Here is a 23787-nt window from a genome sequence, read left to right as displayed (position 1 = left end):
TTCTTATTTTCATTGTGATTGGAAATATTTTTGACCATTTTTTAAAACATTTTACGGAAAGGAAAAAATGTTTATATTTATATGAACACTTCCCTTTTTCCAGATTTCTATCAACAATAATTACTGGGGTACACAAACAGTTTTAGCTTTTAAAAATTAATGATAATGAAAACCCTGACCAATGCATCATAATATACAATGTTTTATATGATGTCGAACAAATATCAACTTCATACAGCCAAATATGTATATGAATAGTTTTTACAAATCAAAAAAGTTTTACAGTTTATAAAGCAGTACAATGTAAATGAGTACAATGCTAGGAATTGTACGGTAAATAACCCGATGACATCTTCAGCTCAGGTGTCAGTGACTCGGTAATGACATGATATATAACAATATATACACAAAAACTTCCCATTAATAAACGAAAATATTTATCAAAAAACCAATTCTTTCAGGTATAGTTGACATCAGATGAATTTGACTCTTCCGTTTACCTCCCTTTTGTCACATAGCTAATATCATTTCTAGTACTCATTTATCATCGACTTTCAAATTTTAAGGTTTAGCGTCAATCCAGAAAAGCGCGGCAGACGCAATAAATTCAAGAAATGTTATTTTCAATTTCCAGCATTGAATCGATACCGCTGCTAGTAGACTACTCGCCCCATATGGTATCATCAACTCATGAGTCAGTACTTCGGTACTGACATTACTTATAATATACTTTTTAAAAATTCCATGTGGATAAATTAGTAAATTGTTATCTAATCATGGTTCAAAACCCAATAGAAATATAGCATTCACAGTTTACAAAAAATGAATCGTTAAATGTCAATGTTAGATGTTTGTAACAGTCATACATGTAAAAACCAACACATTCTGTTTTGTTCATTAGGCCGACAAATATTATGCACATAATTGATATTTTTAAAGCATTTACAAGATAATTGTGAATAACAATACAGGATACTACACAGAGCATACTACAATGTAAGCTGATCAACGGTTATTAGTAATATAGGTCTTTTATCATTATAAAATAGGTTATTTGTAAAACATTGAGATATTACCAATGAGACAAATTCCCACTAGAGTACAAATATTTAAGAAATTATGTGAAACAGTACGACCTTCACCATTTAGCAGCAATCATACCGTATATTCAGATATAAAAGGTCACGAAATGACAAAATTTGAAACGATTACAAATAAAAGCAAAACTATATAATATATAACAAAGCATTAAACGAAAAAAAAAACAAAAAAAACATGACATACAACAACCAACTAAATTACAAGCACCTAACAGGGACAGGAACAAACATAATGTGTCGGTGTTTAACATTTAAATAAGAATTGAAAGTATAGTTGCATAACATAGTAACAAACTGTAATAATCAGATGAAAATGGGTTGACTCAACAGGTTGGTACGAAGCACTATGCAAAACTAACATAAAAGCAAAAAGAAATTACCGATCTAAGAGTACTCGCAGTGCTACTGAAAGATTGTCCAAAGCCAACAGCAACTGATACATGTTGTAAATAGACCATGTTCTCCCATATTTGAAAATAAGTTTTTTTAAATCATTTTGGGACCTCAAAAATATAATGTCTGTATGCTACTCCTTTTTTAATTCGATTTGCTCTCAAGTGTAAGATGTGTCACTTCCAAGCATACTTTTTTATTCGATAGTATTTGGGTAAATATTTATGATTATATGGAGCATGGATTACTACCATCATACACACAAAGTTTGGTAATTTAATCTCGGGGTTCCTGGTCCGTTGGTGTGTAGTCTTCACTAGGATGTTTGTCTGCTGGATCTGTTTCTTCAACCTTGACATTATCATCAAGGTTCCCGTTCGACAGAATTCCCTGTGCAATCTCCTTTCCGCAATACCCGTGAATATCTTGTTCAGGCACAATTGGTTGATATGGATTCAAATATTCGTCCTCTAGCAGCACATTGGTGTCATTACTGTTGGATGATTCATTAGATTTTCGGTTTTCGTTTACAGCATGTGGAATTGTGGTTTGGATCTTCATTTCGCGAATTTCAGATTCATCTATATAATCATAAATACCATTGGAAATGAAAACGTCTTCCTTTTCTTTTCCAACGAGATGAGAAACATTTGATTCACGTTTTTTCTTCACGTGATATCGGAACCATACCATACATATTAATATAGCAAGAGTAATAATACTTGTGCAAGTGATAATAACTGTCATCATCTCTGTATTGAAAATTCCTACAAAAAGTCGATCGTTTGTATAAAAAGGAGACGGATGTACATATAACTGATAGTTTTTTATTGCCTGTTAAATAAGCATAGTGTGTGTCATTGTTTTAACACATCACAATAACATTAAAAGCTTCAATTAACTGAACCAGTCACACAATTCGACGAGTAATGTTTCTTCAGTGGTACTGAAAGGCAGTATACTCTAAAATTTTAAACTGTATTTAAACGTATAAAGACTTAAAGTGAAGACAAATCAAGACAGTGAATTGGAAATTAGGACGAGGGAGATACATTCATTGATTTTTGAAATAATTTCTTACTTATACTTTAAGTATTACATGTTTCTTCAAAATGAAATTAAACTAAATTTAAGATGAAAATCTGAGTATTTTGTATAATTTTGAAGAAATCTAAATATCCGTTGCCATTTAGGGAGAGTAGTGTGTCGTTGCATTTCCCAGTTATCAATTACCTAACAAATAATCAATGGGAAAGTACCAAATTAGTATTACATTTCAGAATACATGGAATAGGCTAACGAAATTTCCGTAATTGTGGTAACAATCATTCATACCACGTGTTCAGTTTGGTACTTAAATACCGGTCTTAGAAATAAATCTGTATGCAGCAAATAAACTATATGCATATACCCGGATAATATAATTTTCAAAATTCATTTTTTTTGTGCAATTCATACATACTTTCCACACTTTCAGTCACATTATCAGTTCCAGGCACAGTTCCAGTTTCAATGTATGTTGAATCATTTTATAATACTGTCACACTTCCAGAGTAATTCAAACAACCTTTTATATGATCACAACTGTAAACGAAATTCAAAAATTAAAACAGAAATCAGTTTTGGTAATAGAGTTTTGTAATTTGCTTTCTAGAAAATATCCTTTAAATGAATAAAGGACAAGCTTGATCTCAATTAGTTGAGCTAAGTCGACACCCACACAACACGTTCAAAATTGTTATTATCACTCATGTGCATGACAATACAGCCATAATTTTTAGAACAACTTTAAAAATGCCTTTTCCAAGCCATAGATGATAAGGTACTCTGATATACAAAAAGGAATTTAAGAGAAAAAAAATATCAAGGTAGGTTCATAAATACACTTCTAAGAATATCAATAATTTTCTAAAACATTATCGTGAAACGGGAATTTTAAAAAAAGAAACGTTTTCTAAACTAAGTTATGATATTGTAGCAGTTATGACACTTACATCTGGTATGCCATGCATCTACAAACTTCTCCGCATTTACGACCATAGTTTCCATCTATACACGGATGACAGGGTTCGCCCTCATCTGACTTAAATCCATCTAGGCATTCTGTCAATTACAAAACAATCATATGAATAAAAATTTGTATGAAAAAAAAGATTATGTAGTTTGTTTTCTTTAATTCCTAACCGATTCATCCTTTTTTAGTCAACGTGTGGTTCGTTTGATCTCCGTTTATTGGTCAAAATTCAATTATGACATTAAATTTTCTTGTTTTTTTTGGGGATATTTCATTGTGACGTCATGTAGAAAGGCGTCCATATCTGATCACGTTACATCGAAAGACACATAAGTTTGCAGCTCATTGAATAGAACGATTACGTTTGTCTGTATATCGTGTTTATAGTCAGACAACTATTATAGTAACAGACTATAGCACAAAATCTCGTGTAATACGTCATTACTACAATTTCGACAGTCAAAATTTAAAGATTTAACGATCTTGAGAAAAGAAATATCGTTTCACACTCGATACTGTGGTAGAATATGTATTTACACGTAATCATAAAGACAAAAAACAATGCCATAAATTAAGTATATGAATATAAAATAAAAATATGTGGTATAAATGGCAATTAGACAACTATTCAAATGACGTGGATTTGGGCAGCTATAGGTCAATGTTCATCTATAGACAATGACTAATATCCCATTTCGTATAGTCAGGTATAAAAAGTCCTTCCACACGACAAAATGTTAGGACGTTTTAATATAATGATTTGTTATTCATGTATCATGTTTATATTTCGACATTCTTCAGATACCTTTAAACGTTTTTCATTTTCGCTAGTAAATGAGTGACAAGTTATTGGTTTCTTTGTTTGAAAGAGTATAAAGCCTAAAAAAACTAGTCAATTTGAAGTTGATAAAAGATGCTATCATACCTTATAATAGAAAGTGGGAAAGATAGGGACGAACTATCAACCCCAGACCTGTAATAGTGTGTAAAAAATTATATATTCTATTATATTTAATTTGAAGATGATTTGCCCTTTGGCTCCGGTTTTCCAAAAGCAATAATAATGTTTGCTTAATACAATCACAATATCCCAGTATTTTTTATTTAAATTTGGCTTCTTCCGTTGTACGTCGTATCCTTTCGTGTAGCCATACAGTGATGAATCCTCACACTATATAAAGGTACATGTTTCAATATGAAAATAACATAACGTCTCTATGATTTGTGCGCTTTTATGGATAAATATTAAGTAAAAAGACATAATACCAGATAAGGAAACGAACAAAAATAAAAATCGTAAATGTCATGAAAGATCTTTTCGAAACAGATACACAAAGATATACTTTAATGATTTTGAAAAAAAAGGGAATATCAATTAAATAACATTCTCAATTAAAACAAATCAAATGAAAAACAACAAATTACATAATTCTGAAAATAATTTGATTTTTTTTTTGCCAACGGTTTCAATTAATTATATATAATTCGAAATGAATTCCGGATGATTTAATCAATTGTTAAAACATTTTTTGCAAACTTCACAGAACAGTTTGCCAAATAAAATGTATATTATTGTAATTCAAATGGAACAAAACTGTCACGAATTCCATTATTCTGTACAATACATGTCAACCGTTACATGTATATCATATATGTTGGTAAAAAGGTGGAACTGACTGGGTAGATAAATATGATAATTTCAGTAAAACATAGCAGAGTATATTAAAAAAATCACTTTTTTTTATTTATCTCTGAATATGTGAAATCCATTAAAATATTGTCAAAGATACTTCTGACCAAATTCACCAAGCAGAAATTTTCTGCTTCTAATGTGGTCGTTTCTTTGTAAGCTTAGACCACCAAACTCTTAAATCAGGATTCTCACCTGTGCATCGTCCGTCTTTCTCTTCTCGATTATCACAACAGTGCCATTTTGTCTTTCCATTACTAAGTTTAAATATAAAAATACATACATATTTATTTACATTTATAGCAATCATGTGTTTAGTCTAACCATGACAAATCTTTCATATATGCATTGGTTAATTTTTATTGTTTCCTCGGCAATATTCGAACCGTGCTGTTAGACATCAGTGACAATACCAACTGCACTTTTTCTAGCACCTAACATTACTTAGTTCTGAGCAATTTAAAAATAAATGAAAATTTTACATCAAACACAACAACTACATACCGCTTGCCATAGAATGACATGTCGATTATCTTGAAATCTCGTAGTGCATATAACAAAAAGGTATATACCGGACGCTGAGTTTCACAAATTAAACTTTAAATACGGGGACTATGTCAAAACTTTCAAACCGGTAAAATTAAAATCACATGGGTGATTTTGACCAGATAACCTACACACGTCTTGCTTCATTAAAGTTATTTTCATATCATGATAGGAGGATATAAGATATAAGAGGAGATTCAAATGCCCTATTTTAACAACCGCCCTCAAGCCATCATGTTGAGGTCCCTCTCTATTGATTAAAAAAAAAAATTAAAATTAAAAAAAATGTGTAGTTTTAATTTATTATGGTGGTCAGGGGATTGTCTCTCTTATCCCAGAATCTTTCTTCGCCGCGGCTTCCCGTCTCCCGCTTTTTTTGGGATCCATGTCCTTGCTGCAATCATTGTCCCCTGTTAGTGTTCAAAATGCAAGACATATTATGGAAGTTATAATGTTTATTCCTCACGGAATACATTTTATGAAATACTCGTCCCATAAGGACTATTTATAATAAAATTGTCTATGATAAGGTTTCCGAACAGACATCTGTTGTTAGGGGGACATATACGCTAACGTCAGAACTACACAAGGTTCAATTGATACACAGATAATTTAAAATCCTGAAATCACTTTTGTGTTTTGATCTGATACCCACATTTAAAGTCAAATTTATCAACCTCAGCGTCGAGAGAATACCATTTCGTAACACGTCAATTAGTAATAAAATCGTAATGTGAAACCTATCACTATTTGTTTACAATTACCGAAACAGACCGAAAGATTAACAAAAAAGTGAGGATATTGTGGCTACATTCAAATTGGGATTACTCTTTATTTGTTTAATCTAAATGAGATGTGTAAATTAAAAAAAAAAAACTACTAGTCACTGGTCTATGATACAATATCCATATTTCGTCGTCTTTTTTGAAAGACCTCTTTCAACATGTTCAAATAGAAAATTCAGCTCATTGACTGTTTCTTAAATTGTGTGTGTTTACTAACGTTAATAGCTTATGTTAGATTCAAATATAAAAAAAAAAACATGTTCATTATAATCGAATGTAAAAAAATGAATTTGTAAATAGATAAGTGTCAACATCCGCTGTGTCTGATTGTTTGTAGTGTTTCAAGCCAAACCATTGACATATTACATATTGTTACAAACCACTTGAAAAGAAAATGTGCGACTAATCAGTCATTATCAATATGATGATTAAATTGTTGCATCAATCGTTTGCAAAACGAATACTATATCTTTATCGCTTCATGTTATATGTACACCTGTATTTGTATAACTTATGAATTATTAATCATTAATTAACGATAAAAAGATTTAAACTCCAAATTATCATGTCATGCAATATCATAAATAGGCAAAAATATTTGAATAATAACATTAAAACGTATTTGATCAAGAAAATTTTACCAAGTGGAAAGTATAACAATACTGTATTATTAAACACGGGGATCAAATTTATTTCATTTTACGGAAAATGATGACAAAAAGAGTGTTACTTTAATTAAATATTTATATAACTTTTCGTAATGTTCTTAAAACTATATTTCTCTATTTTTTCACTTTTTTCACATTTCCCTACCGATTGTGAAAGCATTGTTCTCCTCACTAGTAAATAAAAACTCTTCTCGGCAAATAATTAGTCAAAATTTAATTATGACGTAAAATTTTCTTGGTTTCTTTTGAATTTTCTATTGTGACGTCATGAAAAAAGGTGACCATGCCTGATGATGTCACATATGAAGAACACAACTTTTTGCAAATCTTTGAAAAGGAAAGATAAAAATCATTAGAGAAACAGATCCCACCACCATAACTCGTGTATTATGATATTTCTCCCCTCTGAACAGTTAAAATTTACTTATTTAAAAAGCTTGGCAAGCCTCGCGCTTTAAATATTAAAATTAAACTGTCTCGTGTGGAGAAATATTGTAACACACTTGTTGCAGTGGTTGAATCTATATATTAATATACCGGAGCACACAATGCAAATACGAAATTATTCTTTTCATTTTCAAAATAAATTAATCTTTTACCGCAAATCTTTATAGCATCTTCCTTCTTCAGTTGTAATAACTTGACACCAATAGAGAAAAAATATGTATATCAGCAATGGAATCATCATACTTTTTGCCTTACAAACTCGCACTAATTTATGAGGAAATAATTTCGAATTATGAACAACGCATCATTATTCTGTTAACAGGAAATAATCACTATTCCAAACAATCGTTGATAATTGAATTAATTCGGACATCCTTTTGAACAATGTATCATACTAATTACTATGGCGGGTTTTACATCAATAACATATTGTGGTCTACATATTCAGGCAAATTGTATGATTATGAGAAATATTGGCTTAACAAATCCAACTTTTAAAAATCGTAATCGAGGGTCCTAATTTCGTTAATATTATATTTCAGACCTTGGTTGATACAATCTCAATGTAGTGTTGCCTATGTGAACAACTACAGAAAATGGTAACGGATCATGAAATGCAATGGATTCAAAGACACAGTTTATTAACCCATTTTCTCCCTTACAATGTACGGCCGATAAGATAAATTTTAAGGCACATATTATGCTTTAACTGCTGCTTATCTGATCATTTTTATGTATGTTTATGACTAAGCGATAAATATAATACTCTCAGTGATAGCACTGGAATTCAATTTAAACAAACTTAACTTGATATCTGTAAGATGTAAAATTAAATAAAATTGATATTGTTCATTCAAAATGTTTCTCCACATGTATAATACACAATTTCCTAATAACATTGAACAATTCTTTTAAGAATTTAACGAACTATTCATCTGCTCCCGGTATATTTTAAAATATAATGCACCCTTAATGCTTCAAAAATTTTTGATACACATGTAAAATACGTCATTGTCGCCATAACTGTTCATTCTCGAAAAGAAAACTATTACAATTCGCCTTTGTACATATTTTCTGTAATAACTAATAAATAAAAGGAACCTGAAAATGTAATTCAAAACTAACTATTTTATTAACGAACGCAACTTAAATGCGTCAAATGAGGACAAGTTATCATTGGAAAAATGCACCCACTATATAAATATAAATATATCCATACAATACAGAAACCTCAATGCATTCAAACCTCAGGTAAAGATGCAGCGTTACAACAATAAATAATACAATTGCAATATGTTTTTATAAGTTCAAATACTAGGTAATTACTGTGAGACACACAATTACATTAAACTGAAACATGATAATTGTAGTATCTTTATTACAGTAGAAATGTTGCCTGTAATCAATCAATTGTAGGAAAAAAGATGCTGAACCACAGTCTCTTTCTGAAAACCAGTATAGTTAGTCTCTTATCTCCAATTTTACCGAATGTGTCTTATTTCCGATACTGACACTTTAACGGAGTGTTGATTTGCACGGGGAGTGATGCATACGTAATGGGAGACAATTGCATGTACGCTGTCGATGACGCCGGTCTCGTTTTTTTGGAATTTACGCGATTCCCTGATCAGTTTTTGTTTGTTACCTTAATGTCTTTTTAATGGAATCATGAAATTTGAACATAGGTATAGTATTGTTGCCTTAGTTCTCCACGTAAAAGCTTTCAAACATTGTAAATTTGCTCCAACTTCTCTTTGATAGGTGTTTCGATCATTTTTGTTTTGTTCTCATAATAATTATTTTTTACGTATAGTTCTTTTGTTTACTAAGCAGTATATTGGTGTAATCAAAACCCTTTATCCGTAGAGAATTTTGAGTTTAGAACCTTGGCCTCAACTTAGACATTTTATCATAAATGATTGCCGTTAAACGTAATATTATCTAACATTCTTATTTACCTTTTACTTGTGCTCTGTTTGGGAGGAGATTGTGAACCTGACTTATCGTAGTAAACATGTCTTTTAAAGTTCAAATAGATGCCATAGGCATGTACTTTTTATCGTAACATCCAATGTCATCAATGCATCTCTTCTAACGTTATGAAAACATAAGTAAGATATCTTTCACACCTGCTTTTATTTGAAATTTAAAAAGTAGATTTTATTCTGCAATGTTGGTGTTTTGGAGAGTGTTTATATATAGTTTATAAAAACTATATGCAAGCATAGCAGTACATCATTAGAAGACCTAACCAATTACAAATATTATATAAATTAACAATTTAGTATGATTTAATAGCAATAGGAAAGTATATCTTTGTTGCGGTTGTTTATATTTATTTTTCCAGCCAGAGTGAAATCAAATTAAGAAAAAAATCTTGGTTCGTGTGAAGCGCTATTCATATCTGAGAAGAAAAAATTAATATGACAAGAAGGAATCGAAGGGATAAGCCTACATCAATTATGGTCATAATACGGAAACTTTTTAAACGAATGTCATAAATATTTTCAGTGATAAAAAAACTCACTTCTGACTTTAATTTTATAGGACGAATCTAGGAAATAATAGACGAACTCGCACTATCAGAAAAGACATAGGAAAACTCATTCACACGCCTATCAGTTTTCATCCAAATGATATTTAAGCACGTAAGAACTATTATAAGTCATTTATATTTACAATAAGTTAATTTTATTAGAAAACTTGGTGTAGACATCCAACAGCAAATTGATGATTTTCATTACAAATAGATTTAAATAGTTCCAAATCACTGATATCGGATTTTAATAAAAGCTAATAATACAATTTTAACAGTACATTTAACTTCCGGTATGTATCAAGGTAAGACAAGGACAAATTTTGTACTAGTTTCTTTGCACATATATTTTCGTTGATGTAGAAAAAAAACCATTTTCAAGGAACTAAAAATTTCCGTATTTTATGTTCACAATCAATGATTGGAATGCATTAATTGGTTTATAAACAATATGTCTACCATTTTTGTTTTAAATGTTATATCTGGCATTTGATTTAAAGGTGTTTACTTATAATCCATAAAATAATAGTTTTACTATTACCTGTTAGCTTCCTACCCTTAATTTAAATCAAAATTAATGTTTGTCAATGTTTAGGCGATTTCAAATGAAATGATTGTAAAATCTCTCTAAGCATAATTATATTATGAATATTTCTATCAATCTTTTGAGTGTTCATACATGTACCATATCATCTTTTTCAAAAGCAGTCCAAATGTTCCTTGCTGCAAATTAGACGAACAACACTGCCTAGCATATGAATTGATTGTATTATACTGAATATTTATGCAATTTTTTTACAGTAATTCTATGTCAACCACGATAAAACGTGACCAAAGTTAAAGCAAAAAGAATTTGACATTAAATCCTAAATATGTAAATTTTAAGAAATTGTATTGGTTATTATTATCAGCAAATATCAGAGAAATTGATTGCTTTGGCTGGGTGTTTGTAATTTTTGGGGGAAATATTAATGTGAATTCTTAGTTTAAATTTGGGTAACGATTTGTTCGTTTCTGCATTAATATACACAAATTATCCCTAAACAGCAATATAAAAAGATTTCTGAAACCATCAGGGACTAAGAATTGGATAGATATTAATTCAAGTTTTGACTATGTTACGTGATTGAACTTGAGCATTGAATTAACGTAATTTTCTGTCTATTTATTATAAGTTTCAATACAATCAAGTCATTTAAAGATCTCTCACATTTCAAATGCTAAAATACTCATCGCAGGTATTTAAAAAAGTTGTGTATTTGTGAAGTTGATCTTTTTTGTTTTGTTTTATGTTTGACAAATCTTCAAGCAATTAAATATTAACAAATTTAGAACGACTAGTGGAGTTATGAGAAGATCTTTACTGAAATTTATGCTCGACAGTTAAGGATATGAGCATCTAGATGATTCTTCAACTTTCAATGTAATGCTTCAATTTCCTGGTAAACTATCTACAAATGTTATACAAATGCCACAACAGCTATATATTAAACTTTAAATTAAAAAAAAATAGTTGATATATGTCCAACATATGTACCAAATTGTAAAGTAGATCTCAGATTGATTTTACTTTTCTGTTAAATTCATTTAAGCTATATAGCTACTTACCTTTTCAAGTACTTATACATCTTTGGCTTTAATCAAAGGTGCACGCAAAAAAAAAAAAAGCTTCGGGTGCACGAATTGATAAAGTGATGTTATCAGGCATATACAACCGTATGTCGTTAGAATGGGCTATTGTCATTACCTAAGACAGATTATGCTCATCTTTTTGATTTTCCCTCGTCTCATACCTTTATAACAGATTTTGCTTAGTAACAGATTTAACTAATTCATAGGTCTATATCAAAAGAAGATGTGATATGTTTGCCAATGACACTCTCAACAAAAAACCAAATGCCACAGAAATTACACCGTACGGCCTTCAACAATGAGTAAAACATATACCGCATAGTCAGCTTGTTAAACAATTCAAACGAGAAAACAAACGACCTGATTTATTTAAATAAAAATGCACGAAAAACAAATATGAAATACAACAACAAAGGACAACCACTGAATTACAGGCTCTAGTATATTTACTTCTTTCCGATTTATTTCTAGATATCATTCGGAATAGTTAAATTAAACTTTATGTTAGTTTTTAAATAATTATAAAATATGTATCCGTCTGTCATTTTAATCTTCAATGGTATTTGATATTGTTAAATAGTTTTAAATAGATGTATATCACATTTTTCAAAGGTAAGTACAATCGATCATTTAAATTAATTATTTAGAAAATATGTGAGCTTGAATGGTTGTTTTTGACATAGAACGGAACGCAATGAATTCAGATTATTTGTGAATGAAATTCAAGTGACTTAAATGAATGAAGTATACAATAAGCTTACAGTGTTTGACAACAGTTATACATTGAACTACTAACAAGGTATACATGATATTTATATATCTAATGAATAAAAGAAAACGTATAGGTATTTCTACCGTCCAATAAACGAAAAAACATAGAAATAACTGGTTATCAAAACAGTATCATAAGAACAAAAGCAGATTCTTCAGCTACAATAAGAACATGTTTGATCCTTTATATGTTACGCAGAAAACTTAAAGGATCAATTTCAACACTAATAAACTTTCAAAATTCATTTGAATTTTTTTGTGTAGCTTATTTAATAAGTACTAGCGATTAGGATTAGCGACCAAATGACGTAGATTTATGAAACTATCGGTGACAATTCGGCCTTTGAAAATGAAACAACATCAATATCGCATATCAAGATATTAAAAGCCCGGACATGACAAGCTTTAAAACATTTCAAAAGACCTGATGTATGTAAAAGAGTAATAAAAAAAGTAAAAGAAAATTCAAATGCCTGACAACGACAAGCACTGAATTACATGCTCATGCCTTGGGATAGGCCGATACCGAATATTGCGTGAATAAAGATGCTTTCGAGCATTCAGTCCTTTTCTTACACGGAAAAGTTATGTATTAGCATGAGAAAAAAACTGTGATAATTAAGTGTAGAAAAGTCTAGACGATCGTCACAAAAAAACGAAAAGAAAAGAAACGAGCTCAGGCATGATGCATGTTAAAAAAAAAATACAACTTTTATGAATAAATCATGCAAGACTTAAATATGAATCAATATACATCGACCTGAATAAGTGTAAAGACGCTCTAAACAATATGAGAACAAAGCATGACCTTTCGAAATGCCAAAATATAAATATCGGCAGGTTGTAGGTGTTCATAATTGTATACCAGAACAATACTGTGGCTATGTTTGTATGTTTCGATGAAAACATATGGTTTGTACCGATAAAGTAAATATCAATTAATACAAAGGATCGGTTAGTTTGCATTGACCCTATCTAAATGTATGGGCTCTATAAATAACATAACAATAAAATACGATGTGATATCCAGTTTGTTATAAGATATTTACAGGTACAGCCAAAATTCCAAATGAAATGGTTGTAACTTTTAAAGAAATAAGCTAAAGTTATAAGTAATTTGTGATAAAGAAATCCCTGATTTAATAATAAACCAATTATGCATAAATACAAAATAGTACGCCACTTTATGAATGACAAACCAAACGAGATGATAAAAAATATAAATACCGTCGAAGGGATCCAAAGTACAAAAAATATTCTATTTTGTTTAGAGTTTCTAGTGTGATATTGAAATATCAAAATCTATAAAAGGACAGCTATTGTTGTTCTGCCTTTTAGATTCTATTCAATTAAAGTAATAAAAGTATTCACAACAATACCGAACTCTGAGGTAATTAAAAGAGGGGAAGTCAATAAAACCTGACAAAGGACCGAATGGAAACCCACTGTCATATTTATGTTTCCTCCGGTACATTTCCGTAGTATAGTTTAGATAAATCTTGATTATAAGGAAAACGGTAATTGTTGTTGAAAAAATAAATACAATAGAATATAGACAAATCCTAACCGAGATGGCCATGTTTGTCATAAACATATATATATTTTGGTACCATTTTCTATTAGAGTTTTAAATTGATTTTACGGCCCTTGAACAAGCTGATTTTCTCTGAAAGATAATTTGCTTATGTGTCTATTCAATGTTAAGTTTCTTGTCTTTTCATTTCGTTTTCCTTTTAATGTTTAGAATCTAAGTTTGTGTAAAATGTCTCGTCAGCATGATTTAGTATTAATGCTGACTTTATTGTGTAACTTTAGTTGTAGGTTTCTCTCTGCTGACTATTATTTGACATTTGCGTTGATTGTGTAGAAGTCAGAATTCTTCTGTAAATGATCAAAATAATTTCCAATAGGATCAGTCGTGGTAATAAGTTAAACTTTACCATGTACAGAAACGTCGTCAAACTTCAGAAATAAATCGGCCACCGACGTTCACAAAGAAACAATTATTTCAGAATTCCACACAGTTAAATGTCCTTTGTTCACTTGTATCAAATGGGTTCTTATTGACGAATCAATACCTGACGTCTCTTTAGAACAGGGCAATACTTAGGTGAATCAGTGGGAGTTGTACACATTATTGTATACATATCAAGATATATGTACGTGTTTACGCAGAAAAATTTAAAAAGACGATTAATAAAATCAATGAACCCTGTTTAAATCTGTATGCAAGCTTTCTAAATAGCACCAAGGAATTTGACCCGGGTTAATTCTTATCAGTACTATTTATATTTAACTATTGGTTCAATCGTTTATTTCAGAAGCTTAGATCAATTTAAATGACAGAAAAAGGGAAGCAACATCATATAGAAGATGGTTTTTTTAAGGCAGTGATGCATGCGGTAGGAAGTTTCATAAATAAGCTTTCCGCCCACTAGGAAAATATTGCAAACAAAGGAGACCTTACCACTTTACCATAAAGTTTAATAAATAATTTAACTACTTACTATTTACATAATCAATGCGATGTAAAAATATTTCGAATAAATGTTTAACATTTTCATAAACGTTCGTTTCTAAGATAGGGGCACCATCCGTCTTTGCCAATCTAATTATATCTTATTTTTTCTAACTGAAAAGAGTACTTAACTTTATTTTGCATTAGTTTATATTTACATCAACAAAGCGCGTGAGTCTATCATACATTGATATTCAAACAACGAAAATACTGTTTCATTTACACATACAACATATACAAACACATGTATATTTTTGTATAAAAGTCTGCTATTATCCATCAATGAATTCATCGAAAGGTACCTAAACATGTTGGAAACACAGCAACATCTTTATTTTGACGTGAAACGAATCTTACAGTTGTGACTAAGGTTACCTTAAAAAAGTCATTGCCGTCATATGCAGTTGCTTATTATTTGTGAAAACAACATTTACTGTCATAGAAAATCTTTAAAATTTGATGGCTGATACATTTTTGTACGTTTTACCTATTTATTTTGTAGATCTTTATCATCAATTTGGTGTCCATTGTTACTACGGAATATGATTTCAAATGTCCGCATGAATCCCACAGAATGATACGCGACCATTGGCATTGTAATACAACAGAAGAAAATTATTCTTGTTTAAAAGATGTCCCTCTCTATTGATTAAAAAAAAAAAATAATAAAATTAAAAAAAATGTGTAGTTTTAATTTATTATGGTGGTCAGGGGATTGTCTCTCTTATCCCAGAATCTTTCTTCGCCGCGGCTTCCCGTCTCCCGCTTTTTTTGGGATCCATGTCCTTGCTGCAATCATTGTCCCCTGTTAGTGTTCAAAATGCAAGACATATTATGGAAGTTATAATGTTTATTCCTCACGGAATACATTTTATGAAATACTCGTCCCATAAGGACTATTTATAATAAAATTGTCTATGATAAGGTTTCCGAACAGACATCTGTTGTAAGGGCGACATATACGCTAACGTCAGAACTACACAAGGTTCAATTGATACACAGATAATTTAAAATCCTGAAATCACTTTTGTGTTTTGATCTGATACCCACATTTAAAGTCAAATTTATCAACCTCAGCGTCGAGAGAATACCATTTCGTAACACGTCAATTAGTAATAAAATCGTAATGTGAAACCTATCACTATTTGTTTACAATTACCGAAACAGACCGAAAGATTAACAAAAAAGTGAGGATATTGTGGCTACATTCAAATTGGGATTACTCTTTATTTGTTTAATCTAAATGAGATGTGTAAATTAAAAAAAAAAAAAAACTACTAGTCACTGGTCTATGATACAATATCCATATTTCGTCGTCTTTTTTGAAAGACCTCTTTCAACATGTTCAAATAGAAAATTCAGCTCATTGACTGTTTCTTAAATTGTGTGTGTTTACTAACGTTAATAGCTTATGTTAGATTCAAATATAAAAAAAAACATGTTCATTATAATCGAATGTAAAAAAATGAATTTGTAAATAGATAAGTGTCAACATCCGCTGTGTCTGATTGTTTGTAGTGTTTCAAGCCAAACCATTGACATATTACATATTGTTACAAACCACTTGAAAAGAAAATGTGCGACTAATCATTCATTATCAATATGATGATTAAATTGTTGCATCAATCGTTTGCAAAACGAATACTATATCTTTATCGCTTCATGTTATATGTACACCTGTATTTGTATAACTTATGAATTATTAATCATTAATTAACGATAAAAAGATTTAAACTCCAAATTATCATGTCATGCAATATCATAAATAGGCAAAAATATTTGAATAATAACATTAAAACGTATTTGATCAAGAAAATTTTACCAAGTGGAAAGTATAACAATACTGTATTATTAAACACGGGGATCAAATTTATTTCATTTTACGGAAAATGATGACAAAAAGAGTGTTACTTTAATTAAATATTTATATAACTTTTCGTAATGTTCTTAAAACTATATTTCTCTATTTTTTCACTTTTTTCACATTTCCCTACCGATTGTGAAAGCATTGTTCTCCTCACTAGTAAATAAAAACTCTTCTCGGCAAATAATTAGTCAAAATTTAATTATGACGTAAAATTTTCTTGGTTTCTTTTGAATTTTCTATTGTGACGTCATGAAAAAAGGTGACCATGCCTGATGATGTCACATATGAAGAACACAACTTTTTGCAAATCTTTGAAAAGGAAAGATAAAAATCATTAGAGAAACAGATCCCACCACCATAACTCGTGTATTATGATATTTCTCCCCTCTGAACAGTTAAAATTTACTTATTTAAAAAGCTTGGCAAGCCTCGCGCTTTAAATATTAAAATTAAACTGTCTCGTGTGGAGAAATATTGTAACACACTTGTTGCAGTGGTTGAATCTATATATTAATATACCGGAGCACACAATGCAAATACGAAATTATTCTTTGCATTTTCAAAATAAATTAATCTTTTACCGCAAATCTTTATAGCATCTTCCTTCTTCAGTTGTAATAACTTGACACCAATAGAGAAAAAATATGTATATCAGCAATGGAATCATCATACTTTTTGCCTTACAAACTCGCACTAATTTATGAGGAAATAATTTCGAATTATGAACAACGCATCATTATTCTGTTAACAGGAAATAATCACTATTCCAAACAATCGTTGATAATTGAATTAATTCGGACATCCTTTTGAACAATGTATCATACTAATTACTATGGCGGGTTTTACATCAATAACATATTGTGGTCTACATATTCAGGCAAATTGTATGATTATGAGAAATATTGGCTTAACAAATCCAACTTTTAAAAATCGTAATCGAGGGTCCTAATTTCGTTAACATTATATTTCAGACCTTGGTTGATACAATCTCAATGTAGTGTTGCCTATGTGAACAACTACAGAAAATGGTAACGGATCATGAAATGCAATGGATTCAAAGACACAGTTTATTAACCCATTTTCTCCCTTACAATGTACGGCCGATAAGATAAATTTTAAGGCACATATTATGCTTTAACTGCTGCTTATCTGATCATTTTTATGTATGTTTATGACTAAGCGATAAATATAATACTCTCAGTGATAGCACTGGAATTCAATTTAAACAAACTTAACTTGATATCTGTAAGATGTAAAATTAAATAAAATTGATATTGTTCATTCAAAATGTTTCTCCACATGTATAATACACAATTTCCTAATAACATTGAACAATTCTTTTAAGAATTTAACGAACTATTCATCTGCTCCCGGTATATTTTAAAATATAATGCACCCTTAATGCTTCAAAAATTTTTGATACACATGTAAAATACGTCATTATCGCCATAACTGTTCATTCCCGAAAAGAAAACTATTACAATTCGCCTTTGTACATATTTTCTGTAATAACTAATAAATAAAAGGAACCTGAAAATGTAATTCAAAACTAACTATTTTATTAACGAACGCAACTTAAATGCGTCAAATGAGGACAAGTTATCATTGGAAAAATGCACCCACTATATAAATATAAATATATCCATACAATACAGAAACCTCAATGCATTCAAACCTCAGGTAAAGATGCAGCGTTACAACAATAAATAATACAATTGCAATATGTTTTTATAAGTTCAAATACTAGGTAATTACTGTGAGACACACAATTACATTAAACTGAAACATGATAATTGTAGTATCTTTGTTACAGTAGAAATGTTGCCTGTAATCAATCAATTGTAGGAAAAAAGATGCTGAACCACAGTCTCTTTCTGAAAACCAGTATAGTTAGTCTCTTATCTCCAATTTTACCGAATGTGTCTTATTTCCGATACTGACACTTTAACGGAGTGTTGATTTGCACGGGGAGTGATGCATACATAATGGGAGACAATTGCATGTACGCTGTCGATGACGCCGGTCTCGTTTTTTTGGAATTTACGCGATTCCCTGATCAGTTTTTGTTTGTTACCTTAATGTCTTTTTAATGGAATCATGAAATTTGAACATAGGTATAGTATTGTTGCCTTAGTTCTCCGCGTAAAAGCTTTCAAACATTGTAAATTTGCTCCAACTTCTCTTTGATAGGTGTTTCGATCATTTTTGTTTTGTTCTCATAATAATTATTTTTTACGTATAGTTCTTTTGTTTACTAAGCAGTATATTGGTGTAATCAAAACCCTTTATCCGTAGAGAATTTTGAGTTTAGAACCTTGGCCTCAACTTAGACATTTTATCATAAATGATTGCCGTTAAACGTAATATTATCTAACATTCTTATTTACCTTTTACTTGTGCTCTGTTTGGGAGGAGATTGTGAACCTGACTTATCGTAGTAAACATGTCTTTTAAAGTTCAAATAGATGCCATAGGCATGTACTTTTTATCGTAACATCCAATGTCATCAATGCATCTCTTCTAACGTTATGAAAACATAAGTAAGATATCTTTCACACCTGCTTTTATTTGAAATTTAAAAAGTAGATTTTATTCTGCAATGTTGGTGTTTTGGAGAGTGTTTATATATAGTTTATAAAAACTATATGCAAGCATAGCAGTACATCATTAGAAGACCTAACCAATTACAAATATTATATAAATTAACAATTTAGTATGATTTAATAGCAATAGGAAAGTATATCTTTGTTGCGGTTGTTTATATTTATTTTTCCAGCCAGAGTGAAATCAAATTAAGAAAAAAATCTTGGTTCGTGTGAAGCGCTATTCATATCTGAGAAGAAAAATTAATATGACAAGAAGGAATCGAAGGGATAAGCCTACATCAATTATGGTCATAATACGGAAACTTTTTAAACGAATGTCATAAATATTTTCAGTGATAAAAAAACTCACTTCTGACTTTAATTTTATAGGACGAATCTAGGAAATAATAGACGAACTCGCACTATCAGAAAAGACATAGGAAAACTCATTCACACGCCTATCAGTTTTCATCCAAATGATATTTAAGCACGTAAGAACTATCATAAGTCATTTATATTTACAATAAGTTAATTTTATTAGAAAACTTGGTGTAGACATCCAACAGCAAATTGATGATTTTCATTACAAATAGATTTAAATAGTTCCAAATCACTGATATCGGATTTTAATAAAAGCTAATAATACAATTTTAACAGTACATTTAACTTCCGGTATGTATCAAGGTAAGACAAGGACAAATTTTGTACTAGTTTCTTTGCACATATATTTTCGTTGATGTAGAAAAAAAACATTTTCAAGGAACTAAAAATTTCCGTATTTTATGTTCACAATCAATGATTGGAATGCATTAATTGGTTTATAAACAATATGTCTACCATTTTTGTTTTAAATGTTATATCTGGCATTTGATTTAAAGGTGTTTACTTATAATCCATAAAATAATAGTTTTACTATTACCTGTTAGCTTCCTACCCTTAATTTAAATCAAAATTAATGTTTGTCAATGTTTAGGCGATTTCAAATGAAATGATTGTAAAATCTCTCTAAGCATAATTATATTATGAATATTTCTATCAATCTTTTGAGTGTTCATACATGTACCATATCATCTTTTTCAAAAGCAGTCCAAATGTTCCTTGCTGCAAATTAGACGAACAACACTGCCTAGCATATGAATTGAATGTATTATACTGAATATTTATGCAATTTTTTTACAGTAATTCTATGTCAACCACGATAAAACGTGACCAAAGTTAAAGCAAAAAGAATTTGACATTAAATCCTAAATATGTAAATTTTAAGAAATTGTATTGGTTATTATTATTAGCAAATATCAGAGAAATTGATTGCTTTGGCTGGGTTTTTGTAATTTTTGGGGGAAATATTAATGTGAATTCTTAGTTTAAATTTGGGTAACGATTTGTTCGTTTCTGCATTAATATACACAAATTATCCCTAAACAGCAATATAAAAAGATTTCTGAAACCATCAGGGACTAAGAATTGGATAGATATTAATTCAAGTTTTGACTATGTTACGTGATTGAACTTGAGCATTGAATTAACGTAATTTTCTGTCTATTTATTATAAGTTTCAATACAATCAAGTCATTTAAAGATCTCTCACATTTCAAATGCTAAAATACACATCGCAGGTATTTAAAAAAGTTGTGTATTTGTGAAGTTGATCTTTTTTGTTTTGTTTTATGTTTGACAAATCTTCAAGCAATTAAATATTAACAAATTTAGAACGACTAGTGGAGTTATGAGAAGATCTTTACTGAAATTTATGCTCGACAGTTAAGGATATGAGCATCTAGATGATTCTTCAACTTTCAATGTAATGCTTCAATTTCCTGGTAAACTATCTACAAATGTTATACAAATGCCACAACAGCTATATATTAAACTTTAAATTAAAAAAAAAATAGTTGATATATGTCCAACATCTGTACCAAATTGTAAAGTAGATCTCAGATTGATTTTACTTTTCTGTTAAATTCATTTAAGCTATATAGCTACTTACCTTTTCAAGTACTTATACATCTTTGGCTTTAATCAAAGGTGCACGCAAAAAAAAAGCGCTTCGGGTGCACGAATTGATAAAGTGATGTTATCAGGCATATACAACCGTATGTCGTTAGAATGGGCTATTGTCATTACCTAAGACAGATTATGCTCATCTTTTTGATTTTCCCTCGTCTCATACCTTTATAACAGATTTTGCTTAGTAACAGATTTAACTAATTCATAGGTCTATATCAAAAGAAGATGTGATATATTTGCCAATGACACTCTCAACAAAAAACCAAATGCCACAGAAATTACACCGTACGGCCTTCAACAATGAGTAAAACATATACCGCATAGTCAGCTTGTTAAACAATTCAAACGAGAAAACAAACGACCTGATTTATTTAAATAAAAATGCACGAAAAACAAATATGAAATACAACAACAAAGGACAACCACTGAATTACAGGCTCTAGTATATTTACTTCTTTCCGATTTATTTCTAGATATCATTCGGAATAGTTAAATTAAACTTTATGTTAGTTTTTAAATAATTATAAAATATGTATCCGTCTGTCATTTCAATCTTCAATGGTATTTGATATTGTTAAATAGTTTTAAATAGATGTATATCACATTTTTCAAAGGTAAGTACAATCGATCATTTAAATTAATTATTTAGAAAATATGTGAGCTTGAATGGTTGTTTTTGACATAGAACGGAACGCAATGAATTCAGATTATTTGTGAATGAAATTCAAGTGACTTAAATGAATGAAGTATACAATAAGCTTACAGTGTTTGACAACAGTTATACATTGAACTACTAACAAGGTATACATGATATTTATATATCTAATGAATAAAAGAAAACGTATAGGTATTTCTACCGTCCAATAAACGAAAAAACATAGAAATAACTGGTTATCAAAACAGTATCATAAGAACAAAAGCAGATTCTTCAGCTACAATAAGAACATGTTTGATCCTTTATATGTTACGCAGAAAACTTAAAGGATCAATTTCAACACTAATAAACTTTCAAAATTCATCTGAATTTTTTTTGTGTAGCTTATTTAATAAGTACTAGCGATTAGGATTAGCGACCAAATGACGTAGATTTATGAAACTATCGGTGACAATTCGGCCTTTGAAAATGAAACAACATCAATATCGCATATCAAGATATTAAAAGCCCGGACATGAAAAGCTTTAAAACATTTCAAAAGACCTGATGTATGTAAAAGAGTAATAAAAAAAGTAAAAGAAAATTCAAATACCTGACAACGACAAGCACTGAATTACATGCTCATGCCTTATGATAGGCCGATACCGAATATTGCGTGAATAAAGATGCTTTCGAGCATTCAGTCCTTTTCTTACACGGAAAAGTAATGTAATAGCATGAGAAAAAAAACAGTGATAATTAAGTGTAGAAAAGTCTAGACGATCGTCACAAAAAAACGAAAAGAAAAGAAACGAGCTCAGGCATGATGCATGTTCAAAAAAAATACGACTTTTATGAATAAATCATGCAAGACTTAAATATTTATCAATATACATCGACCTGAATAAGTGTAAAGACGCTCTAAACAATATGAGAACAAAGCATGACCTTTCGAAATGCCAAAATATAAATATCGGCAGGTTGTAGGTGTTCATAATTGTATACCAGAACAATACTGTGGCTATGTTTGTATGTTTCGATGAAAACATATGGTTTGTACCGATAAAGTAAATATCAGTTAATACAAAGGATCGGTTAGTTTGCATTGACCCTATCTAAATGTATGGGCTCTATGAATAACATAACAATACAATACGATGTGATATCCAGTTTGTTATAAGATATTTACAGGTACAGCCAAAATTCCAAATGAAATGGTTGTAACTTTTAAAGAAATAAGCTAAAGTCTTAAGTAATTTGTGATAAAGAAATCCCTGATTTAATAATAAACCAATTATGCATAAATACAAAATAGTACGCCACTTTATGAATGACAAACCAAACGAGATGATAGAAAATATAAATACCGTCGAAGGGATCCAAAGTACAAAAAAATATTCTATTTTGTTTAGAGTTTCTAGTGTGATATTGAAATATCAAAATCTATAAAAGGACAGCTATTGTTGTTCTGCCTTTTAGATTCTATTCAATTAAAGTAATAAAAGTATTCACAACAATTCCGAACTCTGAGGTAATTAAAAGAGGGGAAGTCAATAAAACCTGACAAAGGACCGAATGGAAACCCACTGTCATA

The 23787-nt window shown here is 30.1% G+C and overlaps 1 protein-coding gene and 1 long non-coding RNA gene across 8 annotated transcripts in view; one reads left to right on the top strand and one right to left on the bottom strand.

Annotated features, from left to right (window-relative positions):
• Positions 1-210: 210 nt before the first annotated feature.
• Positions 211-17685, bottom strand: LOC127715724 (uncharacterized). Of its 2 annotated transcripts, none has more exons than XR_007988572.1 (5): positions 17549-17685; positions 5393-5454; positions 3488-3596; positions 2956-3077; positions 211-2260 (listed from the first exon to the last, which is right to left on the bottom strand). It is a non-coding gene; the product is annotated as an uncharacterized LOC127715724 (long non-coding RNA). The 2 variants fall into 2 exon arrangements; XR_007988573.1 differs by lacking the exon at positions 17549-17685 and adding an exon at positions 7796-7915.
• The window catches only part of LOC127715717 (uncharacterized), a 34848-nt gene continuing 19291 nt past the window's right edge, over positions 8231-23787 (top strand). For 2 of the 6 annotated variants that reach the window (XM_052221882.1, XM_052221877.1), the window contains exons 1-2: positions 17952-18061; positions 19943-20043. The gene's annotated coding sequence lies outside the window, so the exon portion shown is untranslated. Of the gene's footprint in view, positions 8309-10190; positions 10292-12445; positions 12611-17951; positions 18062-19942; positions 20044-22191; positions 22361-23787 lie in introns of those variants that run through there. The other 4 variants (XM_052221879.1, XM_052221878.1, XM_052221881.1 and 1 more) reach the window with 4 other exon arrangements.

Source organism: Mytilus californianus, unplaced genomic scaffold (genome assembly GCF_021869535.1).
Source record: "Mytilus californianus isolate M0D057914Y unplaced genomic scaffold, xbMytCali1.0.p SCAF_9, whole genome shotgun sequence".
Classification (NCBI taxonomy): Eukaryota; Metazoa; Mollusca; class Bivalvia; order Mytilida; family Mytilidae; genus Mytilus; species Mytilus californianus.
Note: the sequence above shows the minus strand (reverse complement) of the source record. Positions and strands in the feature narration are given on the sequence as shown.